The following is a 25,728-nucleotide window of genomic DNA, read 5'->3' on the forward strand; positions in this document are numbered from 1 at the left end:
CTCTCTCTCTCTCTTTCTCTCTCTCTTTCTCTCGGCTCGCATTATTCCGAAACCCAATTCCGTCGGCTTCTGGATCCAAAGTGCCCCGGGAATATGCACGTGCATCTTACGGTAAAGCGCCGCGCTGCCTGGCATCGCGCGAGTGCACTCTTTCGCTATTCGCTATTTCGTGAGTGCTAAAGAGTAGAGAATCTGCCCGCCTCGTGCGTCGAAATAAAAGCCACTCGCGTCTGCATGAGCGCGATAACAAGTCGATGCGATCTGAGCCGTTCAACGGCAGATTTTTATCCGCTGATGCGGATTTTTATTAAGAGCCCGCGTTATCAAGTCCGCTGATAGGCGTAGTCCGTTCGAACGGGCCGTCTCGCGGGAAATTCTATGCATAAATATAAGGAAGCAACGAGTTTTGGCTGAAACGATCTCATTGTCTCAACCTCGCGTGATTACGGCCGGAGCGGATGCAGCGGATTGCACTTGGACGCTGGCTGTGATTTAAGAAGATTATCACTGATCTCAGTTTATATCGGCTTGGACGAACGAGCGGTGCGAGAGTGAACTCTGAGCGAAATCTTTATCGGAAACTGGCTCTTCGTTAGTCGCTCTAATGAGTTATCTCCGAAGCCAAATTTCCAAGCGGCTCAGAAACCGCTCGCAGACTCTTCGTCTCTCTCGCGAAATATCTGAAACCAGGATTTCGTGATTGCGATCGAGCCCGTGATTATCAACCGTAAGAATATCTAGACAAGGCGTTCTGCGAGGGAAAAATCTAATCAGCGGTGAAAGTAAAACATGTGCTTCGGGTTTTCTCGCCGAGGCTTCTTCGGATCTTTTAGGTAAGAAGTCCGGGATAGATGACATAGTTTTTTTCAATTGGAAATAACACATCTGTATTATTGCAATAAATGATCAACAACATATTAACACAGTGGAGAATAATATTTAAGGTACAGAAGAATTTTTATGAAAAAAATTCATGGAACGCCAATAATAATGAAATATGAAAAATATGCTGTGAGGGACAGGTGGACAGTGAGGGTCAGGTATATGCCCGGGTTAGATGGTCATACATGAAGGGATGTTGGGCATGCCTATAATAATATAGAAATTTGTTTATCTTTATTTATTGTTTTAGTATTTTACATCCTTTTATTAATTATTAATCTTTTTATTAATCCTTTTATTAATTAGTAATAAAATAAAATATTTCCACAAGTTTCTTATAAAAACCAAGGACAACATTGGAGAGAAGGTTAAAAAGTGGCAACACAGAAAAAGACTCTATGGGTAAACATTGTTTATTAAAGAGAGAAAAGAGAAAAAAATCTATTCGGCATCTTTAAACGAAACAAGAAGCTATTTAAAATGTAATAAAGTTTTTAACGTTAGATAGCCACGGAAAAATAATAGTCGAATAGATGTGGGATCGACGTCTTTTATACGTCTAAACTGTCTAAAGTATCTAGAAAATGTCGATCCGATGTCCGTTGCTTGCTGTTTCTCGCTAAGTAGGCTGCTCATCTAACTCTGAAAAAAATGGACCATCTATCCCCGTTTGGAGAGTTCGCGTAAAAATGTGTAAAACGTAGTCTCGGTGACGAATTTCGAGATTAAATATGAAAATACGATGTTTTTTTAGTCGTTTAAGCTCAGATCTAATGTTGCAACTCAAAATAAACCGCATTCGCAAGGTATTTTTCCGACGTGTGAAACATTTTGGAGGTTACTGGAAATATAAAACATTTATTTACTCACAACAACAATAATTTTTATGCATCAGGAAGAGACATACTATTCATGATATATCCAACTCAGAACTGACCGATCAGCGCTGACGTTTAGCATATATTAACAAAATTGCAGCAATTGACTATCTATCTCTTATGCCCATCTATCCCAGACATATCTTATATAGCTCGCGTTGAGAGCAATAACGTTCGCGACTAACTCAAGTAGCGTTTTTGAAGGGATATTTTACGTCAATTTATTGTAAATTTATTGTAAGTTGTCAACAAGTATAAAATGCGCGCGCACACACATATACACACCAAGGAAGTACATGTGAGCCGAAATGCGATCTGAAATACCGCGACTCATCCTTTTGTCTCATTACTGCAAATTGATGCACTCCCTTTGCCTGAATTAACAGTACATACTCCGTCCAGATATTGTTATGTTGATGCCCGTGATTGATGATGTTAGTTCTGTATATATGTGTGTATATGTGTATGCACGCGTTTGTACGAAGCACTTGTGCACACGGCTGGAGAAAAACAGGCGAGTGTTTTGGAATTATCGATCGGAATTCAAATTCGATATAGCGTGAAGAAAAATACCCTTCGTGTGATACGAGTGCAAGTGTAGCGCAAGGACGATTATTCTCGTAGCCTGTGAATTACAGCTTATTGCGACGATAAGTTTGGCTTTAGCGGAATCGGTTATCGTGCGATAAGACCTTTCCGACCCCTTTCGCTATTCCCTCCCGAGCATCGAAGGAATCCAGCCTACCTCTCATCCCCAGCGGAGCATTTTATTCTTTTTGTCCATCTTCGACACCCCACTAACCCTGAATCACCGATAGCACTTTAACCATTAGTAATTTCGAGGAGAGAACAACCGCTTCGGATCGTTTTTCAGAATTTCGCGTAATATAAAACCGCTACTTTCCCTTTCCTCTCTCTCTCTCTCTCTCTCTCTCTCTCTCTCTCTCTCTCTCTCTCTCTCTCTCTCTCTTTCCTTTTCCTTTCGTTCCTTTCAACGAGATTTTGCTGTGTTTATTACCAAGTCGCTACTCGGTCGATACACGGTGGTCTCGTAATTGCTTGAAAATCGGAATATAATTTAGCGCAAGAGAACAAGCGCGAGATTAATTCGGAGAGTATAATATTCACGTGACTATATACACAGGTGTATTTATTGAGAAAATACAAAGAGAGCGTGCGGGAGCTGGGCGGAAATTGTGGTTGATCCAACGGATGGGGATTCGAGGCAAAAAACCGACGCGGCGAGCCTCGGATCGAGATGACCGAGGATAAGTCACGAGTGAAAAGTGAGCCGGCGTCATTAAATTGGGATTTGAAGCGAGTGATGGCATTTGGAACGACTAGAGGAGACTAGAATAACTTTGAGCGACCAATACTTGAAGGTCGATCGGTGCAAATTGGATTCGTTTCCTGTCACTTTACGACATTACAGCCGAAATAATTAAAAATTCGTTAGAAAGACGCGCCGGGCTGCTTCTGCTTTCGGATGGAGTATCAAAATATAGAAGCGAGAGAGACTAATCGCGTTGCAACGGTGATGCACGAGAAATCGATTCGAAGGAAAGCGAAATTGCGCGCGCGACGGACTTAGATTATCGTATTAATTATTTACGCTAATCGATCGTCGCTTTCAAATCCGTCGAGGGAGAGAGGATCGGTGCGATTAAATCAGACTTCCGGCCGAAAAATCAATTTTTTCGATTTCGCGGGGTGATCATCGATAATAATCATCCGCGACAATCGCGGTCGATGCGCCTTCAAATTTGCTGAGAAAGAGAGAGGCTATGTTCGAGCGACGAGCGTCTCGGAAAACTCGGGATTGACGTTGCCGCAGCACCTGCGCGAAAAATTTACGCACCGCCCACGGCAGTCCAATAAATGCGGGCTTCACTGTATTTTGAATCGGGCGGTGTGCGATATCTCGAACGCCCCGAGCCGGGCAATTTTTGCAGCGGGATTCAAATTACAGATCGATGCTGTGGTTGCTTCGTGGCAACAGCAGCAGCGGCAGCGATAGTAGTGATAGCGTAGTGGTAGCAACGTCGGAGGAGAATATGTAGACGCGCACTGCGTCGGCTATCGCGCGACGCCACGGGACTCCGCTCTTGACGAACGACGCTCAGTGGCGTGCGTCGGCGGCGGTGGTGGAATTAAATCCGGGAGGAAAGAGAGGAGAGAGAGAGAGAGAGAGAGAGAGAGAGAGAGAGAGAGGGGGGGAGAGAGAGGAACAGGTGCCGGCGACGACCCTGCCGTCGGACGGCAGGTGAAAACGCGCACACGGTAGAATCGAGGCTGCGAACGCCAAGAGGGAGAACACAATTCGAGGTGTCGAGTGCCAAAGGACCGACCGGCGATGCCACGCTTCGCAGACGTCCCTAGTGCGCAAGGGCGTTGGCGCTGACGACGGACGGTACTGGAAGTGTTGGCGGTGTGGGGTCCGGGAGCTTCGGAGCGCTTGATCGGGGGTGGAACGCGAGGAGGGCGCGTGGAGTAGGGGGTGGTTTGAGGAAACCGTGGGGTGGGACAACCGGAGACGACTGTGCTCCCAGTCGCTCAGTCCGCGCCCCGACACGCAATCACACGCACACTGCTCGCTCGAAGACGACGGAGAGTTACGAAGCTACTGTTTTTCTTTTCCTTTTCTTTTCTCTCTCTCTCTCTCTTTCTCTCTCTTTCTCTCTCTTTCTCTCTGTCTCTCTGCCTCCCTCTTTCTCTCTCTTTCTCTCCCTCTCTCTCTCTCTCTACCTCTCCCTCTCTCTCTCTGTCTCTGTCTCTTTCACTTTTTCCCGCGGCCTGCGCCTCGGGAGGTGTCCCTTTTTTTTGTCCCATCTGTCCCGCGGTTTCCACGACTAGCCGCGTGTCGGTACGGTGCCGCGTCGTCATCGTCGCCGACGCCGATCGCCGAACGTCGGTCCACGTCGGCGGTATTCTCGTCTTTCTTCAATGGTGAGTACGACAGAGCTCCTCGCAGTCACACACTAAGCTGGTGGTCTCTCTCGCGGTGTCCGTCGCTCCGTGTCCCAAGTATTACGCGAGCGGCATTCGCGCTCGGTGCGCGCGGACGAGATCGAGCGGCACACGCTCGAGTTTGGCAAAGAACTTTGCCAAACTTCCGGCAGTATCTCCTCGTTAGTTCGTTTGTTCGCCTGTGTTGCGCTTATTTTCAATTTCGCAGTCTGCTAATGTCGCGCGACGCGCGTTAGCGGCTGACTCATCTTGAAACACGACAAAGTGCGGTAATCTGGTGCCCGCTTTCATTCTCGTCGGTATTCCGCGTTGTACCGGGAATTACCCTCGTAATTACAATTGCCACACGTCGTCTCCAGGCTTTCATTCTGCTAATGGAAGGTCCGGCGGGATTGCTTTATTTTCGAAGAATAGTCACGAGAATTTTCGAGAGGAAGAAACAAGATATCTCACGCGCTCATACACACACTCCCCCCCCTCTCTCTCTCACTCTCTCTCTCTCTCTCTCTCTCTCTCTATCTTTTTTCTTCGTTATCGCGTCTCGCGAGTACAATTCCTGCAATTTTGTACGCGATGAAATCCCAATAAAAAATGTCCTAAGTGGAAAATGCGTGGTGCTGAGGTTTCACTCAACGGTTACTTCACTTCTTTCTTTCTTCTTAACGCGAAACACACCGCACCGGAGTGGACAATAAAACAATCGTGAATACGGCGCGCATTGTTGCGTAATAAAAATTAACTGTTTTTGTTCGTTTGCTGCGTTTGAGCGACGTAATCTTCGCTCCGAGTGAGGTTGTTTTACAAAACTCAGTGCACAACTCTGCTTATTGATTTTCACAAGCGCTCCAAAACGATTATAACCGACTCGTCTCGTGTTTTTATACGGTATAGCATTCTTTACGTCGCCGATTTCTCCTCTCCGTGTTTAAATATCGAGAGTATGAGTAGTCTTGGGCAGCCACTGCGCTCTCGCTCAAAGTTCTTCGTGGGGATTCGCAAGAAATAAAGACACTACATATTACGCAGACGCGCAGCATCATCGAATTCGTATGCGCACGCCTACGCCGACATGCCGTGCTATTAGGGAAAACTTAAGAGAGCTACGCGAAGCGTAAGGAGCCTCGATTAAGCTGCCCTGCCAATATAACGGATCTCTCGGCGCAAATTGGAGCTAAACATCGCGCGATAATAACTGCGATAACGTCCATCTTATCGAGATATCAGCGCGGATTGCCTTCGCGTTACGTATAGATTCGCCGCGGGGAATCATTTCGGACGGAGCCTCCGACGTGTCACAATGGCGCGCCAGTCAATTATACCGAAACGATCGGCAGTGGTCGTCGATCTTCCCATAAAAGCAAACATCAATCGCGTATCTTCAATCAGAGCTCGCACACACGGCTGCGACTCCGGTCACGATTTCAAACGACGCACTCGCAACCCCGCCGTATTTGAAAAATACAATATTTGCAGGCCAAACAAGGTGAAAAAATTTACACGGACGTATTGATATTGAAAAAGCCGTAGATGGAAAAGGCAAACGGCTGGTATTGACGAATGTTGCTGAATACGATCGATCAAGCGCGGCCCAGATTTAAACGTAATATAAGCTAATTTTTTTCAAGCGGTACCTCACACAATCACGCTTTGACGCTTCCCCGACTGCAAACCCATTGCAAAAAGCTATTGTAAAATGGCAAAGAGTAGATCGATATCCATTTCACGCGAATCTCTCTGTGTGGATATAAAACGGATATGTCAAATAATTTGGAGGTACTCACATTTTGTGATTAGAATGAAGAAGTATACTTCACAATTTCAGAACATATTTTGTAATTTTAATGTGTTTTGTAATCAACACGATGACTTCTTTTCGGCTTCAAGATGCGGTCCGGACTTTTGACTTGCGGTCAAAAATGCCGAAAGAATACCATGTCGTTTAATCTGTAAGATAATATCGCATCATTGGACACATTGATATGCGCGTAATTGTGCTCCGCGCGCGGCAAAAAGGTGTTTGCGCGCGTTTCACGCTTACAATCGCCTGAAGCATGAGTAAATTATTAACGAGCTGGTTCGCCCATTAGCACTTTATGGCTTCGCACGATTGTACTCACCGCGGAAAACCCATTTGCTAATTGAAACGTTCTGCCATTTACGAAATCAGGCACGGACTCAGCCATGATAAGATTCATTCTTCGAATTTCGAATTAATATTTCGTCGACTAAACACGTCAATGACTCACTATTGTATACTATTAATTAGCATCATATTCATATGTATTTCACAGATTTTTGAAAATCTTGGTTCAACCACGAGATATTCCCCGGACTCGTCAAGCGAAAGATTAACGTCCTGAATGGTGAATTGTTCCCTCCCGTTGCAAAGAACACTAAGTATAACGCAAAATTCAAATTCAACCGCAAAGTTTCCCTGTTTTCTTGTTCTACGATAATGGCGCTCTGATAATTTCGCGTCTTTATTTCCTGAAGCCGTAAATGCGACGGTATCATTTGCATGCTTCAAGGATCCTCGTCGGAAAACTCCCGATATTTTCCTTACGTACTTATCACGGACGCATCCAATCTTAGCTCATTTTTACGAGCTGCCCGTAATTTTATGGACGGTTGGCGAGTACGATCCCAAGGGTAAACCGAAACTTTCCCGAAGCTGCCTCAGACCGCTCATCTCCCCGCTGTCCAAACTTGATTCATCTAACTTCGCCCGGCGAAGTTCGCCGCCGAAAAGGCACAAATTTCGCGAATCGATGCAAAAATTCGATGGGATCATCTGGCACATTTGTGTGCACACGATTCCGCGATTTTTCGTTGACTTCCTTTCGCGCAAGTTTGCGGAAGAGCAGCGCGACAGCTGTTTCGAAAGTGGCGTTGCCAACGCGTTCAGTTTGTCAATTGACGAAAATAAGGGAGAGGAAAAAATAAAGGAGAGTGGAAAAATAGCAACGCGGAGGACGATCTGAGGACGGTCCATTGTGGTCAAAGACCATGATGAACCGTCACAAAGCGTGTATCGGCGCGGCCGACTTGATGATGACGTCGGCGGCGACGACGACAACGATGGGTTATTATCGAAAAAGTTATATAATTCATCCGCGCGCGCCCGTTGACAAAGCTAATTCATACCTCCCGCCCGCCTGCCGCCGATCGAATATTTTAATTGTCGGCGGCTCCTCTTGTTCTCCATCTCATTGTGCTTCTCTTTGCTCTGCCGAACTGGTTTAATTGAGCCCCAGCGTTCGCTCTCTGTCCGAGCGGCGAGATTCACAAAGAGCGAATGAGTGAGAGGGGGAGGGGAAGAGAGAGGGAGAGTAGCCTATGCTCCAAGTTCGATGACTTCGGAGACTTTATTGTTTGCGTCGCCGTTTAATTGCCGAGCAGAAGTTACACGAAAGACTCTCATTGGTGTGCATTAATGTTATTTTGCAGTCGGCGTATTCGCTCAACGTGTCTCAAAGCGAGAGAACTATTTATCGCCGTGCGATCAATCAGTTCGGAACGTTTTCAGCTGGGAGTGCAGCTTGATCGAAAGTTCCCCCCGGCAAATTTCCCAAATTTCCAATTACATTATCCTTCAAAATCACGCGCGATCGCACGGACTGGTATCATTCGTATTTCGACCGCAAAATGTTGCTCTGGTCTTTTCCAAAATAATGTGTCACCGTAGCAACGACAGAGTATTCAATTTAGGAGATGGATTTTTTTTCAAGAAAGAATACAAAGTTGACGAGAGGCTACGACGTAAAGTGCTGCATACGCGCAAGCTGAATTCTGCGCCAAACTGAAACGTATTACCGCGAGCGGGAGCACAGGGCGGTATGGTCACATTTAAGGAGATTGGCGTACTTAATCTATGCTCGCGCGATGCGGGTCGATGAGGGAAACGAATCGGATCGGGGCCATGTTCCGAAAGCGGTACCGCAAATTTAATTTTTAATAGCGAGTCTGGATTTGTTCAATCTTCTCGTCCACATCTTCCCCGCGTCTTCTCTCTGTCCGTCTATATAGCATCGCCTCCGCGTAGAGAGACCGATTTCGTACGAAAAAAGATTATTATCGTATGACCCAGATTGCTTTGGTATGCAGGCAATGTTACCTGAGTAAAGAGAGATACAGTTTCTGAAGAATACGACCGGGCATGATGTTAATCCGCGAGCAATTCCCCGAATAAATAAGACTCTCTCTCTCTCTCTCTCTCTCTCATCCGCTGTCCCTATCTCATTTCCTCTCCAGCGCATACCTTATTTAAGACTTTGAGTCTCGTCGTACAAACGACGAGAAATCTATATTTCGACGCTGCGAGAGCAGCGATCGGGATACAGAAAAAAATAGTCGGAAGAATTCTTGCAGGACCACTCGAGCGAATTTAGCACTGGCTGATAATTACACTCGACAGCCACTTAATTCAAATCTCACGGAGACGCGTTAACGCGTGCGCGAATAAAAGTAACATGAAATAGATAAGGCAAAACCAAACGACTTCACTAATTAGTTCTTAAATTATCGATGCGGGGCGAAACTTCGACCCGTATCTAACGCGCTCGAAGCGAGCTATTGCCAACAGCTGATTCGCTTTTCAAGTTTCGCCCGGGTTTATTACTTTGGATTACATAATCCGGCGTAATAATTTCGCGTTATCGGGGGATTGGAAATTAACTGAGGAAAATTATCCGCCTGGCGTGAGATTTACAACAGAATTAACGTGCGGCGAATTACAGTGGACGTGGTGGTTATAGGCGCGAAAGCGCCTGCGATTCCGCTCGCGCCGCGAGTGAAAATTTCACGGGGCCTTCGTTCGGACCCCGCTAAGAAGCTGTATTTTTAAACCATTCAGCCCGATTGTACGCATTCGCCGTTCGCCGCTCGCGCCGGCTGTTATTTTCGCCGAGATATAAATGCTTTCCCCATTACAATTAAAAGCCTCGGGCTCCGTCCATCCGGGCAGATTCGTTAATTCTATTTTAATAGACCGCGCTTCACCCTGTCTCATTTGCGGCTCTCGCCGCGAATCGCCCGGCACTCGCAGACTGAAGCATTTCCCATTAACAACACATTCACCGCTGAGCGGCGAATTTCAGCTGACTTCCCCGTTCACGCCAATTGTTTTCACGACATTCGCCGTAAGGTGCGTCGTGCAGAACTTTCCGAAAATTCCGACAAATGTGAGAACCGGCATCTGATAAATGAAAATAAAAATAAATAAAAGTGTCGTCCGTTTCCCGATGCACTTTGCCTGTTACGCTTCTCCATTGTTATCAAACGCGTCTATAGTCCGGTGATCAGTTGCACACGTGTGATTTTCATTAGATTTCGCTTTATGTTCGCGCGTGCGCGCGCGCGCGTATATGATTATGCACCCAATGCGAAATCAAATTACGTTCGATGATGCTTCTGCGAACAGCAACGACACGTTTCGCTCCGGCGCGACAACACACGTTCTGTGCGCGACCGCGACGGCGATGTGACAATTATTAAGTAAATCGGAAAGTTCCGTCCGTTTAGCGACAAGTTGCTATAGCTAGAACTGTCGTTAACCTGTAATGTCTAAACGCAGCTTAATAGTTTGTTTTGACATCTGTCAATAACATTCAGTACATAAAAGTATACGTTTGCATCAATAACATTGTTTTTCACTGCATCGAAAATGTCGAAATTTGAGCCAAATAAGCGTCATTTGCGCGAAGTGTTAATCTTTTGCTTCAGTTGGAAGAAAACTGCAGCTGAAGCTCATCGAATGCTTGTAGAAGTTTATGGTGATAATGCTCCTTCCGATAAAACATGCAGAGAATGGTTTCGACGCTTTAAAATTGGTGATTTTGATGTAGAGGACAAGGAATGTTCTGGACGGCCAGGAGTATTCGAAGACGAAGAATTGCAGGCATTGGTGGACGAAGACCCATTTCAAACGCAAAAGCAACTTGCAGAAACATTAAATTGTGCTCAATCTGTCATTTCCGATCGTTTGAAAGTCTTAGGAAAGGTTTACAAGGAAGGAAAATGGGTCCCGTATGAACTGAAGGCAAGAGACATTGAAAGGCGAAAAACCACCTGCGAAATTCTGCTCGCTAGGCAACAAAGAAAGGGGTTTTCACATCGTATCATCACTGGGGATGAAAAATGGATTTATTTCGGCAATCCCAAACGTCGAAGAACTATTTGCGATCCCGGCCAACCCTCAACATCGGCGCCAAAGCGGAATATCCACGGAAAGAAGGCAATGCTCTGTATTTGGTGGGATCAGAAGGGTGTGCTGTATGAATGAGCTGTTGAAAAGTGGTCAAACAGTCACAGGGGATCTCTACAGAGAACAAATGATCCGTTTGAGCCGAGCATTGCACGAAAAACAACGAGAATATGAAACGAGACAGCATAAAGTGATTTTGCTTCATGACAACGCTCGGCCTCACGTCACAAAATCTGTCAAGGAAACGTTAGAAGCACTTCGCTGGGAAGTGTTACCCCATGCGGCTTATTCACCAGACTGTGCCCCTTCCGACTACCACTTGTTTCGGTCGATGGCACACGCACTTGCTGAGGAATGCTTCAATTCTTGTGAAAACGTCGAAAAATGGGTCTCTGACTGGATAGCCTCCAAAGATGAGTCATTCTTTCGCCGTGGAATTCGCTTGCTGACCGAAAGATGGGAAAAAGTCATCGCTAACGATGGACAATACTTTGATCGATGTACTTTTTCATTTTGTTTCTTAAATAAAGCCATACGTTTTGCAAGAAAACGGACGGAACTTTCCGATTGACCTAATATGAGCGCGATTTCTCGGTGCACTTGCCGCACATAACGACGAGATCGCGAATGGTCCGCGAACATGTTCGGCTTGAGGCATCACTCGCCTCAATTTCGACGTCATGATTGCGATATAAGGCAGCTTCGTGCGCTCACCGGGTGAAGTAAGGACGCTGTTACCGCGGTTGTTACTCTCGAGACGATAACCTGTCGGGCTCTCACGAACGTGCTTTTTCGTCGAAGGCATCGCCCGGCAAAGGAAGGAAGGGAATACAGCCGAGGAGAGTGGACAGAAAAAGAGAAAGAGAGAGAGAGAGAGAGAGAGAGAGAGAGGGCTAGAGGAAAAGAGAGAGATGTATTTATGATCTTGTTTTTCCGAGTAATGGCGAGTGTTCGCCGGCGATACGGTGTAAGGGCCCGCGACGCAGAAAAACTTGAGCACAAGACGTAAGCAGTAAGCACAAATGAAGCAATCACACTCGACTAGAAATTTTGATCAGGTTCACCTAACATTGATAAGGATCTAATAGGGTGAATGAAAGGTAATCCTAAGTAAGTCAGTCCTTATAATGTCCTGACGACAAATTAGTAAGGAAGACCTTTACAAGGTTATAATTTGGGTCTATATTAGGACCTTAATGTACCAACCTGGTGTATGATATAATATGGTTCAGTTAATCAGGTCCTTGTTCGGGATCTTATTCATTGTACCTAATATGATTTGCATTATCAAGTTTTAACAAAACAATTTTTGGGTGTCATTTCCAAATATAAAGATGTTCGCATTGAAAAAACACTTCAGATCACTTGAATATATTTGTAAAATGCTATAGAAACCATCCTTTTTTTAGCAGTCCTTTTTTAGCAATAAATAGTTGTAAAATTAACGTGACATGCAACTTTTATCTTGAACACTACTTTATGTCTTGTCACCTTGTGATACTTTATGATATTCATTTTATGTTTCTTTTCCGAAATATTTTACAAGTATGCTCAAGCGATCTAAAATATTATTTCATGCAAATATCTTTTTATTTGGAAATGACATGAAAGAATTTTCAGCGTGTCATTTCACATTTCTAATGTCATCATCCAATATAGCCGTGGCGAGTAATCAGGAGGCATAATTTGAACGAAAAAACGTAATAAGGATTCCATAAAGTAAGTCAATAAGGACCTGACTATGAATCCTTACTAAGGTCCTGATGTCCACGCTGCGTTACATGACTTACTAGGATCCGATAGTATTATTACCTTATTGGGACCTGATGTCCAAATGAGGTTAACCTGATCAGGACCATGGGATAAATTTCTAGTCGGGCAGTTGAATATTTTTGGGTCGTAAGAAGAATGATCAATTTTGGTTATTCCATTTCCTTACTGCGCTTGCGTCTTACGCTGCAATTTTTCGGTGTATCCGGTGTGCCCTTACGCCGTATCGCCGGTGAACACTCGCCGATACGGTGCGCGAAGAAGATCTTCGTGGCTGCCACGGAGAAGAGTTCTCTTCCTGCGGACCTTTTCCGCGCAAGAAAGGACATTATCTTTCGCTACGCCCTTCGCATACATTTCGAGCCGCTAAACATAGCCGCTCTTTCGCCCGCGCGTTGCATTATGCAACAGCAGTCACGCTCCCTGATCGGCCTTTGCTTCTATTTCAATTAATGCCTATTGATCCGCGATCGCGCTCGTGTCATTACGGTCGTATCGTAATTTGCATGAAAATTTGCCAGACCGCGGTCGCCTGACGAAATATCGCCGACCGACGGCGCGAACAACAATGCGCCCTGCTGAGGGGTGCGACAGGATGTGTTTCCTGAATGTTGAGCGTACCACTCGCGGACGGATCCGTCGCGACGTCGAGCTATCAATTTCGCGCGACATCGGCACTTTTCTATGCTCCGTCGCGATGACGTCATATTTGTTGAAGGGTTTGGTGGGAGGGAAGGAGAAAGAGAGAAGGAGCAAAAGATTCTTTATCAAATGTTTCGTGACCGTAACCGCGCGCGGCTAATAAAAATTCGGAGAGAGAGAGTGGGAGAATGTTTTCACATTGCACCGGAAATATCGTTACGGCGTTACATTGCCATTGTCGTAAAAACGCGGCGCGACAGGTAAACTCGCTGGGATTTTCGGCAACGTGTTAATTTCACGCAGTTTGTCGCAGCGCGCGAGATAACTCTCGGCGTCCGTCGGATCGTTTGCGCGAGCGGCCTGCGAACTGCCAATTAACGCATTTCATAGGCCATGATAGAAATTCAGCGAGACTATAAGGCGACACTCGTCTGGCGGAGCTCGACGTGCGATTACGCCGTAAAACAAAAGTGACAAAATATATAAGCGCGCTAAAAACATGGCCAAAGGCATGCCGTACGTGACCATTCGAGCAAATGATCTATAAAAGCCACGTACTTGTGACAAAACGTGCCTTCCGACGCGTCATTCGTTTGTCTCTTGTAAAAAGCCCTCTCTTTCTCTCTATCTCGAAGCTGAGACGATGACGACGACGACGACGGCGACGGCGACGACCGGCTGGGACTAACTGTCTCTCCGCAAATTAGCAGCACTCGACGGGAACACGGACGTGCAAACGGCGGATCGATCTATCGATCTATCCTATTGATCTCGCGATCTTTGTTTGGCCACATCTGCCGGGGCACGGGCGCATACCCGGCGAAGCGCCGACGTCGTTAAGACGTCCAAGTTTCCGGAGGATCTCGAGGATTTAGAGGGAGGATTCGCGATCGCGCGAACCATTCCACGTGGGATGCCGCTTCGATAAGAAATAGCAGTAACAACGAGCAAGAGCGGGGGAGGAAAGCAAAACGGAGAGCAAATGGAAGAGGGAAAGGAATAAAACGAAAAATAGACGAATCGAAAGGACGAGAGAGAGAGAGAAAAAGAGAGCGCGCGGGAGGGGGAGAAGAAAGGGCAAAAGAGAGGAAATGTGAGTGAAACGTGAACTACACTCGCGGAGATTTTATCCGTCTCGTATCTCGAGTGCCGTTCTACCCCCGTTTATTTCCTCGTGACTATAGAAAGTTGCCTTCTCTTTTTCCTCCTTCCCCTCCTCCTCCTCCTCCTCTTCCTCTTCACTTGCCACGGTCGACGTGTATTTTTACCTGCGTGAACCGCCATTCGCCCGGGCATTAACGGTGTTTAATTATCTACGCGCGTAGCATGCTCCGTTCGGGCTTGATGCAATTATCTCGTGCGCGCCCATTATATAGCGCACGTAATTTCATCAAATGAGGGGTAAAAAGTGGCAGGAAAAAAAGATCGCGAGCGGGCATACGCGCATTGTTCAGCACGTTCGCCGACGAAATCCACCCCCGCCGTTCTTCGCGAGCGCGTCGCCGACGCTCCGATGAATCTCGGCGGGTAGCGCGAGGAGACACGCTATTAACGTCCCGGTATAATTACTCGTTTACTTTGAGCGCGCACACACATGCATATTCATACTCACCGTTTCGTCTGGTATTGGTATACATCATTAATATCTCCGATTAAACGTCGTTTTAGCGAGCCGTCGAGCATGCATCGCGCGCGCGTCGCGTCGCGTAATTAAATTCCGTAACAAGGTACTTGAGCACTTTTGCGTGGTTAATAACATATTTTCCTCTCCACCGACCTGAGGAACGTCTCGCCTCATCTCGTATTGTAAATTTTCAAGCCCCTGCGGCTCGCATTTTTGATTAGATCCGTCTGCGACGGGCGGATTCGAATTTTACCAGCCGGCCTCCTCCTCTCCCTCCTCTGTTTCTCACGCTGCGAGAGGGCGGCCCTCGCGAGCAGCTGCGCGAGAGAAGTTAAGAGCAATATCTCAGGCCGCCTTTATGAATCCCGTTTGTTATGAAGGTTTCTTTGAAACTGGAAATCGTCAGGATTTCATGGGATATTTTCGCAGTGTGTTCCACCTCTCCTCGTAAACGCCCGATCGTTTGTATCTGCCAGTGACATTTACGCCTGGCAAATTGGCACGTAATTTTTTTGCACGCTATACCAAAGGATCGTCCATTATTCCTTCGTTCGGGGGAGATACGGTAGATCGGGCGTCGGAAGATTGGTATATCCGTCGCGGGCTTGACGGACGAACGTGAAAAGTAGTTCCGGTTATGTATTCGCGTGTATGTATCGGCGTATATATTTTATTGTATACACTAATACGGAAAAAGAAAAATCCGCTGCACAACGCAGCAGGATTTAATGTAACAGGTGGTCCACTCTGACTTGGCTAAGTACGCATCCGTGCAACTTCGCCGCGTACGGTCTAAAAAACTTCGCGCCGCGATGAGGTCCAGAGAATTGGAGTGAAAGTGTGTTGCATTGTCTGCAATAATGTATTATATCTAAAAGCGCAATTTTAACCGCGTCCCAATCAGAATCAATTTCGCGTACGAATTTTATTAACGAGATTTTATTAATGAGTATGATAAGATGAGACTCGCTTTCGTTTGTGTGTTCACTCGTAATTGAAAGTCCAATATCCATTGCGAGAGAACTCTCACATGAGATGAAATAATTTTTCAGGATGTTAAGACTTTCACTAAATTTGTTATTTTCCAGTTAAATTCTAGGCAGAAAGTTTGGATATTAAAAGAAAAATAAGGAAAGTCCTTGTTAGATGTCTAAAACAATATCAAGTCGATATTTATCTGTATTGTTTGTGAAGATTAGTGATCCTTTAAAATTAGATAATTTTATTTTCTACTTTATTTAACAAACACGACAAACTTCTTGTATCAATTTAATATATTTATCTCATTTGTGAAAATTATGAATGCTTCAAAATTGGATGATTTCGATTTCTATCTTATTTGAGGGAGACGACAAGCTTTTTGCAACCAATCTAATATATCCGATCCGTTTAATTTGTAAAAATTATTAGTTCTTCAAAATTGGATGATTTCGATTTCTATCTTATTTGAGGAAGACGACAAGCTTTTTGCAACCAATTTAATATATCCATTTAATTTGTGAAAATTATAAATGCTTCAGAATTGGACAATTTCGGCCTTTATCTTTTTCGAGGGAAACGACAAGCCTTTTGCATCAATGTAATATTTTAATACAACGATATTATGATTATTGCAGGAGAACGCACATTTCACGGATGTCAGGATTACCATTATGAGCGCGCAAATATATGTACACGGGGATAATTCTACTCCAAAAGCGAATTCCGCGGGAGATTTCATTAGGGCAGTTTTATCAGGGGTCTACAAAGGCATGATTGATTGCACGCACGTGGACGTTCGCTTAAACAAGCACGCGTGCGTGCGTGCGTGCGTGCGTGCGTGCGTACGTGTGTGTACAGAATCCACATGGTTGTCACCATACACGTTATGAATGACAGCCGGGGCGCAAGTTTCGGTCGTTAAATGTTATATCTGTGTAAAGAATAACAACGCGCGTAATTCGTGCGGCGGTAATTCTCTTCGGCATTACACGGTCGTCCTGGATACGAAAAATTGCCGCTATGAACCAAGAACGTGTAGCGCAAATTAATTGCAATCAATGCACTTGCATGGCCGTAATAAAGTGTTCCGCAAACGAGTCGCGTTCAAATCGTCACGCGACGCGAACTGCAACCCCGATAATAGTCTCGCGGTTTTCCCGACTTGTATTTTGCGGCGTTCTCACGTATATATTGATCGCATTTGGACTTACCGGAAGTAGGAACTCATGGCCGGCCACATCCTTCACCATCGATCTGGAACAAAAAATACAATTTCACCGATTAGACGTGAGGTGTAGCGGAAAATAGGGAAACGATGAGGTGTATATAATACGTGCCTTTCTTCTCTCGGAGATGGAAAGAAACACCCGTACGTTCGGTAAACAAGCGCGATTAATGGCGGCCGAAATAATTCCTCGTACCTCGTTTAAGGCACTTTTTAAAAGCCGCGGGAAGGTATGTCAGCCCCCGCAGGATTCTCAGGACCGATGGAGAGCATACAAGTTACGTTATGAGCGCGAAGTTGAGAATGGTAAACCGCGGTGTTACACGAGCTTTCTGAATTCTGGGTGAGCACTCGCAAAGATAAGGGTGTATCCGGCGAGAGCGAGGGGCCAAGGGGGACGTTAAAGAGCGCGAGCGGAGAAACGCTGAAGAGTTTCTATAAGCCGGTGAGAAATATCGTTTCGGTTTAAGATCAGCGGGAATTTCGAACTATGCAAATAACTGGCGTACGCGCGTGCGATACATTGCCGGCGATACGTCGCCGTCATGGCCGCGTATCGGAAAGGCGTTATTCAAGATAGCGGGCATGGTCGTATTAAATCGTGACATCTATTAATTATCAGGGCAGCCTATAAATCTTAAACTTTAATGGCCGCTTAAATTTAGGACGATATATTACACGTGGTCCTGTCAATTTTGAATGCCCCGCGTTGAGAGGATGATGAATAGCCTCGGAAGCATTCGGGCGCGAGCGCGCGCACGTTTTTTATCTTCATCTTCTTTTTTTTTTTCGAGCGCTACTTTCGGGCGGAACTTCCGCAGGATTTTAGCGTTCCTCGTGCGATCGAAAGTTTAATTAAGTATGAGGCGTAATTGAAATTTCTCCATCGAGGATCTCTCCCCGCGGATTGCTTGTGATAAATTGAATTTATCAGCCAACGCAAACGCAGGCGCCTTCTATTCTTCATTTATTTCAGACGTCTCGTATTGATTGCGAAGATTAATTCTCGCAACTTTTGCAAACGTGCGAGACTTCTATTCAAAACTCCACTCGGTTTAAGCGACGGAAGTGTCGACTCTTGGCGATAATTCTATGCGTGTGTAACAATGCGAGAGAGGGAGAGAGGGGGTGGGGGGGGGAGGAAAGTTCTATTAGATTTTTCGATCATGAAGAAGTATTTGTGAAACAAGCAAGTAAGTTTCGACAAGTCTAAAATTTCGACTGTAATTTCAGCGTAATCACAAACTGGAATTGTATTTAATATCGAAAATGTTCCGTTGCGAGAAGTTTGGAAAGTCGAGCGTAGTTTTTCTTGTCTCGCATACAGACCTCTGTACATATGAAACCTTACCTTCTTGCCATAAATTCGGTCAAACATACGGTTGTTAAGAAAGAAGATTACATGCAGCTGCACACACGGGGACCGTCGCAGTACTATCAGGTGTCTAGAGTTAAAACTTTTTTACTATTGTCGTAAAGGAGGAACTTTGAGCTTTCGTAATGCATTCACCGCAGGTCTCCCGAATGTCCATGTAAAATAGCCGACCACATTGGCCATTTCAGCCGGAGAAAGTAGTTTAGCCAACGAAGGGACATCCGTTGGTAAATAAATGCGATTATAAATTTGAAAGTACCATTGTCATTTGCCGTTACTACTACTATAACTTAAAACAACTACGAACGCGCGAGGAGAGATATTGCGAGTCGAAATTTTCACGCTGGGTCTGCGTTGACCCTGCAAATATCTCCTGTCGTATAAAATAAGTACAGGTGCAAGTTAATTAGAGAGCCATGAAGCTACAATTATCTGCTGACGACGGACATTAATTTAATATTTAATTTCGACACGGTTACCTCCTTGTTTTCGGCAAAAGTTCGACAAACCATCACTCGTTCCCATTAAGACTGGAAACTCGTGTATAATAAATAATAAATAAAAATAATTCCACGTATCGGGAACGTACCGTGCCCATGTCCGACATTTGCATCCTTTGTCCTGGTTTCCAATTCAGCATCCTGCCGACTGCTTCATCGTGGCACTGACACTCGCGTAGATACGATTCGACGGGGAAAACACGCGATTAATCAACGCGATGTCGAAACGATGAAGTCGACGGGAATAATTACCAACGCAGAGGTACGATCGTGAATAATAACTATAAATGAAAATAATTATTATAACGCGCTTTGCGTCGCGTATACTCAAAGCTTGTTGTCTCCGAACATAACAACGGAGGTCACGGAGAAGAATACACAATGGTATCCGAACGATCGGCCGCCGTCTCCGCGTGATTTAGCGCTCTGCGCTTTCTCGGCGACTTCGTCACGGCACTGAATCTAACATTGACAATCACGTAGACAAATCAAGCGATTCGAGCGAGGAAACGCGATGCCGTGTCACGCGAGAGCTCGCTTGAATATTTCACGAGTCGACGAAATATTCTAACCTCACACGCCGGAAGTGATAACCGACGGGCTGGTACGCCGCACTCGACCGCGCGCCGATTCGAGATGCGACGAAGCACTCGAGAAAATGCGCCGCGCGCAAGAATGTACGCAGGCAAATATACCAGGTAAAGGACCCCGCACAAACCTTATGGAAATTGGGTCCCGGTGAATTTGCCTGAAACTTTGGAAAATGGTAGCTTCCGTCACGCTGATAAAAAGTTATCATTGCACCAAATTGATTTACAGCGTCCTTTAGACGCTAGTGTTGTTTGAAAGTCAGGAATTGTACGATATTCTATGGATAGCATATCAGCTGCATATACATATATACATGTATACATGTGTGTGTGTGTGTATATATGTATGTGTGTATGCGTGTATGTATGTGTATGTGTCATATATATGTATATATGTGTTCATGTGTGTGTGTATGTATGGATGGGTGCTGCATGTGCACTCCATATATACCTTCATTATACATTGGTATTCGCTCTATACACAATATTAGTGGCAAGACATTTAATTTAAAAAATGAATATTTTGAATGAATAGTTAAAATTAATACAAATAAAACCGGCCCTTTTCAAGGCCACAAGATGTATAAATTCCGATTGGGCAATCTCCACGTGGTGTACATTGGGTAATGTTAATGCCGACGGTGAAACTTCTTAAAAAATATATTATAATTATTGTTCTATTTCTATGAAAACACATACATGCATACATACATACATATACACAAACATACACACATACACACACATGTATATATGTATGTGCAGCTGATATGCTACCCACAGAATACCGCACAATTCCTGACTTTCAAACAACATTAGCGCCTAAACGACGCTATAAAACAATTTGGTGCAATGATAACTTTTTATCAGCGTGACGTTAGCTACCATTTCCCAAAGTTTCAGACAAATTCACCGGGACCCAATTTCCATAAGGTTCGTGCGGGGTCCTTTGATCGCCGCGAGAGGAGCGGGGCGTGTCGAGAGTGTTGATTGTCGCGGTCGTCGAGTAACGCGGACTGACGATTGCCGCTTGACGCGGCTTTGTTTTGGTACTCTTGTTCTTCTCCGTGAACGGAGCCGTGACGTCACGGCGCGTGGCGGGACACAGGTGATATACGCGCGTTACAATTTTCCCGTCGGGTAGTTGAGATACACATCTTGTCTCAAATCGGTCGTTGAAATATCTCATCGGGCTCTCGTCTCGGCGCGTCGCGGAGAATAACGCGTGCTTCGGATGGAATCCTGTCCGCTTGCGAGTGTCGGAGCAACGACGGAGCAGCCAGGACACTGAATGTAGCACAAACAGGTACGAACGAAATACAATCAAACCGTATTGAGAACTTTTCTTTTTTATTAGGTTGTTTGCCAGGTTCATATCGGTCCTGGCGCTTTTTAGGTTATCTCTCGCGTTTGTAGAACTGCAGTCGGAGAGGTTATATTTTGAATTATGATGCTTTGTGTGTCGAACGACACGACGCTCGAGCCGTTTCTCGAGCTGTCCTTTCCTTCTGTGTCGATATGTTCCGTCACACGCAAGGAATGACTTCGAAAACACAGGAAAGAATTACAGTTAGAACACAGCTGTTTTCCAATCGCGATACTTTGAGTCGAACGACACGCTCGAGCTTTCAGTTTTTCCTCTCTTTCTCTTCTCGTCGCTGCTTTTCGTCAAACGTGGAAAAAAATTATGAAAAACACAGGAAAATTCGGAAAAGTGGGAAAGCAAGGTTGTTTTTTAATTGCGATACTTTGATTAAGTGACATTCGAGTTGCCTCTCCTGTCTTTTCCCTCCGTCGACATGTTTCGTCAAACGCGGGAAATGCTTACGAAAACACAGGAGAGCTTGGTATAATTTCTCCTGCTAAAAGCTTATACACGGTTATTGAGTTTTCGTCCGTGCCGGCGTCTGCATATTTTTCCAAACAAATTCCTTTGAGTGGCAGCCGCCTCGAGCGAGCGGCTAAGCAGGAGGTACGGGAGAGCGTTCGGTTTTAATGACCGCCCGGCACAGAGACGTAAGCATGTAAATATTTCTCAGCGCGAATAAACATCGCGGTGGGTCAGCGCGTAAAACGGTTCCTCCGCCGGCAACTCGAATCGGCCGAAGTGCGTCAACGGGATTGGATGCGCGACTCCTATTATACGTATTTCGACCGTCGTGTAACGCCCGCACCGTTTCTCGTAGCTCGTAGCTGCAGTCCTGTTCACCATGCTTTCCGTTTCGGGCCAGGTTATTCGTGCGAACGAAAAATCGCTGCTGATAGCGTTTTCATTAGACCGGCAACAAAGCAGCGGAGACAAGCGGGCAGCCGGACAAAGCGGCGCGTGATAGCGAGCGGCCCGAATGAAAAAGCCGCTTGGAATCGCGATATTCGCGCAGCAACCGATGGCCAATGTAATCTTCCCTAATTCACTGCACTCGTGCATTATCAGATCTAATTTATAGCCACACCAGGACACGCCACGCGCCACGCCGCGTAACACACAATTAGTATCGACAGCGGGCCGCGAGTGCTATTGATTTTACAGCTTCATATCCGTTCTTTTGTTCGCGCGCGGGCACGGCCGTCGGAAGGTGTGCGAACAACAATATGACGTTAATAGAGAAACAACCGCGGTCGCAATTGCGACACGCCTCACAATGTGAGTGAAGATCCCGAGGAACAAAGAAAAAGGAGACCTCGCGTGCGCGCGACGAGAGATTTCGCACGCGCGCGTTGCATTGACAGCCGCGGAAAAAGCTGAGGGGAAGTTTGGGAAATTCGTAAATCTGATTGGCGTATGCTCTGAGACCACCTCAAGATTTGGAGCATGCAGCAATGAGACTCACGAATTGCACGACGATTGCCGATGAAAGTGACAAAGTCGCCAAACACACCGCACATCGAATGTCCCGCGAAATACACAGAACTACCGAGCGCGAAATTCGAAGAAATTATCTCGTTAATTTAACCTTCGGTCTGCTTTACATTTATAATAATATAACGTGGCGCGCTCTCGATTTGTAATATTCGCAATTCAATAATAATTTTGCACACGCGTGATTGCTCCCTCTCGCAATGTAATCGGGCGTTCGCGGCTCGCGACGCATTTTTCGAAACTCGCCGGGACGCGCGGAGAGGGAAGCTCGTCGATAATCGCGAAGCTCCCACTTGGAATCTTTCCACCGCGCGCTATTGTAACCGACCAATATGGTTGAGCGAATTTTGAAAAATCGAATGAGGCAATCGCGGATGGGAAATACGAGACGACGCGGAAACGACATGGCGCGCCAGTACATCGCGAGCAAATTCCGTCGTATTTTTGCCGCTTTTTGTGCCCCGCTGCGACATCATTTAGAGTCCTTCCACGCGATCGCTCGCGTAACAAAAACGGACCGGCTGGTACAGTCTTTCCGTGTTTTCCAGCGATTTTTCCTCGCGCGGGACGAATCGATCGCGAAGACTCCGCATCCGCTAAACCTTCGCGCTCGCGCTCCTCCGCGACGCGGAAGATCAATGGCGGATGTCAAGCTTGAATTATCATATCGGACAACGCATAACGTTGCAAGCGGGAACAAATCTTGCATATGCGTCGTCGTGCAACCGCGAGGCTAAACTTCAGCGGGACTTTCCACCCACGTAAACGTTCTGCGCCGTGAATGTTGGGAATTATTTATGAGAAGCCGGGATGAGCCGCGTTCCCTCCAGAGCCTGGGAGCGTTCCCGATTTATTGGGCTTATGGGGAATCCAAGCCTCGCCGAGGTGTCGTCCTAACGCTCTACTTTCACTTTACGCGTAACACCTCCGATCAATTTCGTTTAATTGACAGAAACGAATGATCGAAATCTCAAGTAGCGCGACCGCAGTTGCCGGAGGAGCACGAAGGAAAAGAAACAGAACATTCGTTTCAAGTAGAGCGAGCTGCACAAAATAATCCTCTCTCTCTCTCTCTCTCTCTCTCTCTCTCTCTCTCTCTCTCTCTCTCTCTCTCTCTCTCTCTCTCTCTCACTTTCTTTTTGCATGCGCGCTGTAAATCAAGCGCACTCAACTTTGTTACAAGTTTGTTACAAGTTGAATTTCGTCGATGCAATAATTGCGCGTAACGCGTAATTGTATTATGGAGCGTTTGGTATTTACGGGGGTGTGTGTACGTAATAATTTATTAATAAAGATAACACAATGTTTAAATTAATGTTTAAATTATGATGACGGTGCTCGACGTTGTTCGCGTCTCTCTCTCTCTCTCTCTCTCTCTTTCTCGTTCGATTTTCGCCTGGCGATCGTATATTGCATTTTGATTTATAATTTATAACTAGAATTATATAACGGTGAGAGTTTTTAATTACAAGTCGATACGCGTCTATTCTGGCTTCGAGGTTGTGTGAAGCTCCTCGGAATTTCAGCGGTCGATCGAACTCCCGGCTCCCGGTTTCTTGCCGAACCTGCCGAGTTAATTTAGCAATTACGAAAAAGCTCACCAAAATGCTGGCAGGTGGATGCCGGCTTCCATATTCATCTTCGTGCTAAATATATTTCGCCGCCACAATCGATGCGCGGTATAATGAACTGCAAACGTATTTCCCCCGAAGTGTATAAATTCTCCGACGTAAACGAAAACCTAATTTAGCTCGCAAACAGCCTTCTTGTAACAAGAAGCTGTTCTGCTTTTGAATTTACGCAGATCCCGCAATTTATCTACATTTCTTGCTCGCCCTTATCAGCCCGACGCAGCTCGTAACATGTAATAACGCGCTGATGAGCAAACGATTCGCATCGCCGGCGTAAAAAACGGCGCGTGCGTGCAACAACAGTAAGTGAATTATAGATAAACGGGAATAGCCGCCGTTCTCTCCCACGGGCTTCGAAAATATTGGTACTCGAACGAGTGTATGCGCGAGGCGAGTCATGAATTACGTCGACGATCGAGTGCTGACACGAATTCGGAATTTCGACTTTGTTGTGCAAAGTTGCGTTCCGTTATACGCGAATCGCGGTTTGAATTCTGCGTCTGAATTCTGCTCGGGACAGGTGGATATTTAGAAATATTCCTGTTCTATCCGAGGTTCGAAGAGATTTCCCCGCATAAAAACGCTGAAGGGATGAAAATTATGTCCGCGAATATATCTGCAGCTAACAAAAATACATGCAGATGCACGCGATTTGGTGAAAAACGGGAATTCATCGGCGAGTGCGTCTGCGTCGCAGCGAAGAGACGCCTACAGAGAAATAAAGAGATTGAATCGAAAGTGGGACAATATATAATTGTTGCGCGTAATGAAGAAAATAGTGAATCCTCTCCGATGATTTTTCTCTAATTAGATCCGATATTTCACTCCTCCCGACGCATATAGAGCGGACCTTTACGTCCTTTGCAACGCGCGATATTTAATTTTCTCTCCATTCTCGGGCAACGCAAAAACGAGCTTTTAGTTCATTTCAGTTCCCGTTGCAGATAAAACGAGGTCGATTGCGCGGCTGATAGTATGATTGGGTTTGCGTAACGTAGAGTGAAGCCGATCGATGACCGGTCGGTCGGTCGGTCGGTCGGTCGATTTTTCAGGACAATAGATTCCGTTATAGATTTCCGCGCACAAAAGCCGACGAAGAACGAGCGCGAGGGTACGAGTCGTCACTGGAACGAAGATTTACAGGAACGACGCGCGCGAGATCGCTCGCACGTGTGGCCTTAGCGGAGTCCCTCTCGCGGGCGCGAACGACGGGCCGCGGATTAAGTTGACGTTCCGCTGCGCCATTACGCTGTCGCGCAGTTACATTTATTTCCGTAACACAAAAGACCGTCGCGGCGCGTCGGCGTGTCGGCCGAGAGATATCTTCTAATTGCAGCCGAGAAGTCGCCCAGCTGAGCCGTAGCGCGCGACGTTAATACCCCGCAAAACCCCCGCGCGATCCTCTTCAATCGGATGATCGGTGTAGCCGTCGTAGCTATCGCAGACCTCGCGCGTCGGGACGAAAATTAGCGGTGAATTGCCGCCGACGCGACGTTTCTCGCCAATGCATCGAGGACGTTTCAATATCGTTTCCCCGGGCGCGTCTCTCGGCGAAACAAACGACGCCGTTGCGAGATAACATCCACGGGGCAGACGCGACA

General features: G+C 46.0%; 1 protein-coding gene across 3 annotated transcripts in view; it reads left to right on the plus strand.

Moving 5' to 3' along the window:
• Positions 1-4,493: 4,493 nt before the first annotated feature.
• The window catches only part of LOC105188015 (Kv channel-interacting protein 4), a 136,432-nt gene continuing 115,197 nt past the window's right edge, over positions 4,494-25,728 (plus strand). For all 3 annotated transcript variants that reach the window (XR_003114273.1, XM_025307244.1, XM_019843554.2), the window contains exon 1: positions 4,494-4,706. The gene's annotated coding sequence lies outside the window, so the exon portion shown is untranslated. The remainder of the gene's footprint in view (positions 4,707-25,728) is intronic.

Source organism: Harpegnathos saltator, unplaced genomic scaffold (genome assembly GCF_003227715.2).
Source record: "Harpegnathos saltator strain DR-91 unplaced genomic scaffold, Hsal_v8.6 scaffold844, whole genome shotgun sequence".
NCBI lineage: Eukaryota > Metazoa > Arthropoda > Insecta > Hymenoptera > Formicidae > Harpegnathos > Harpegnathos saltator.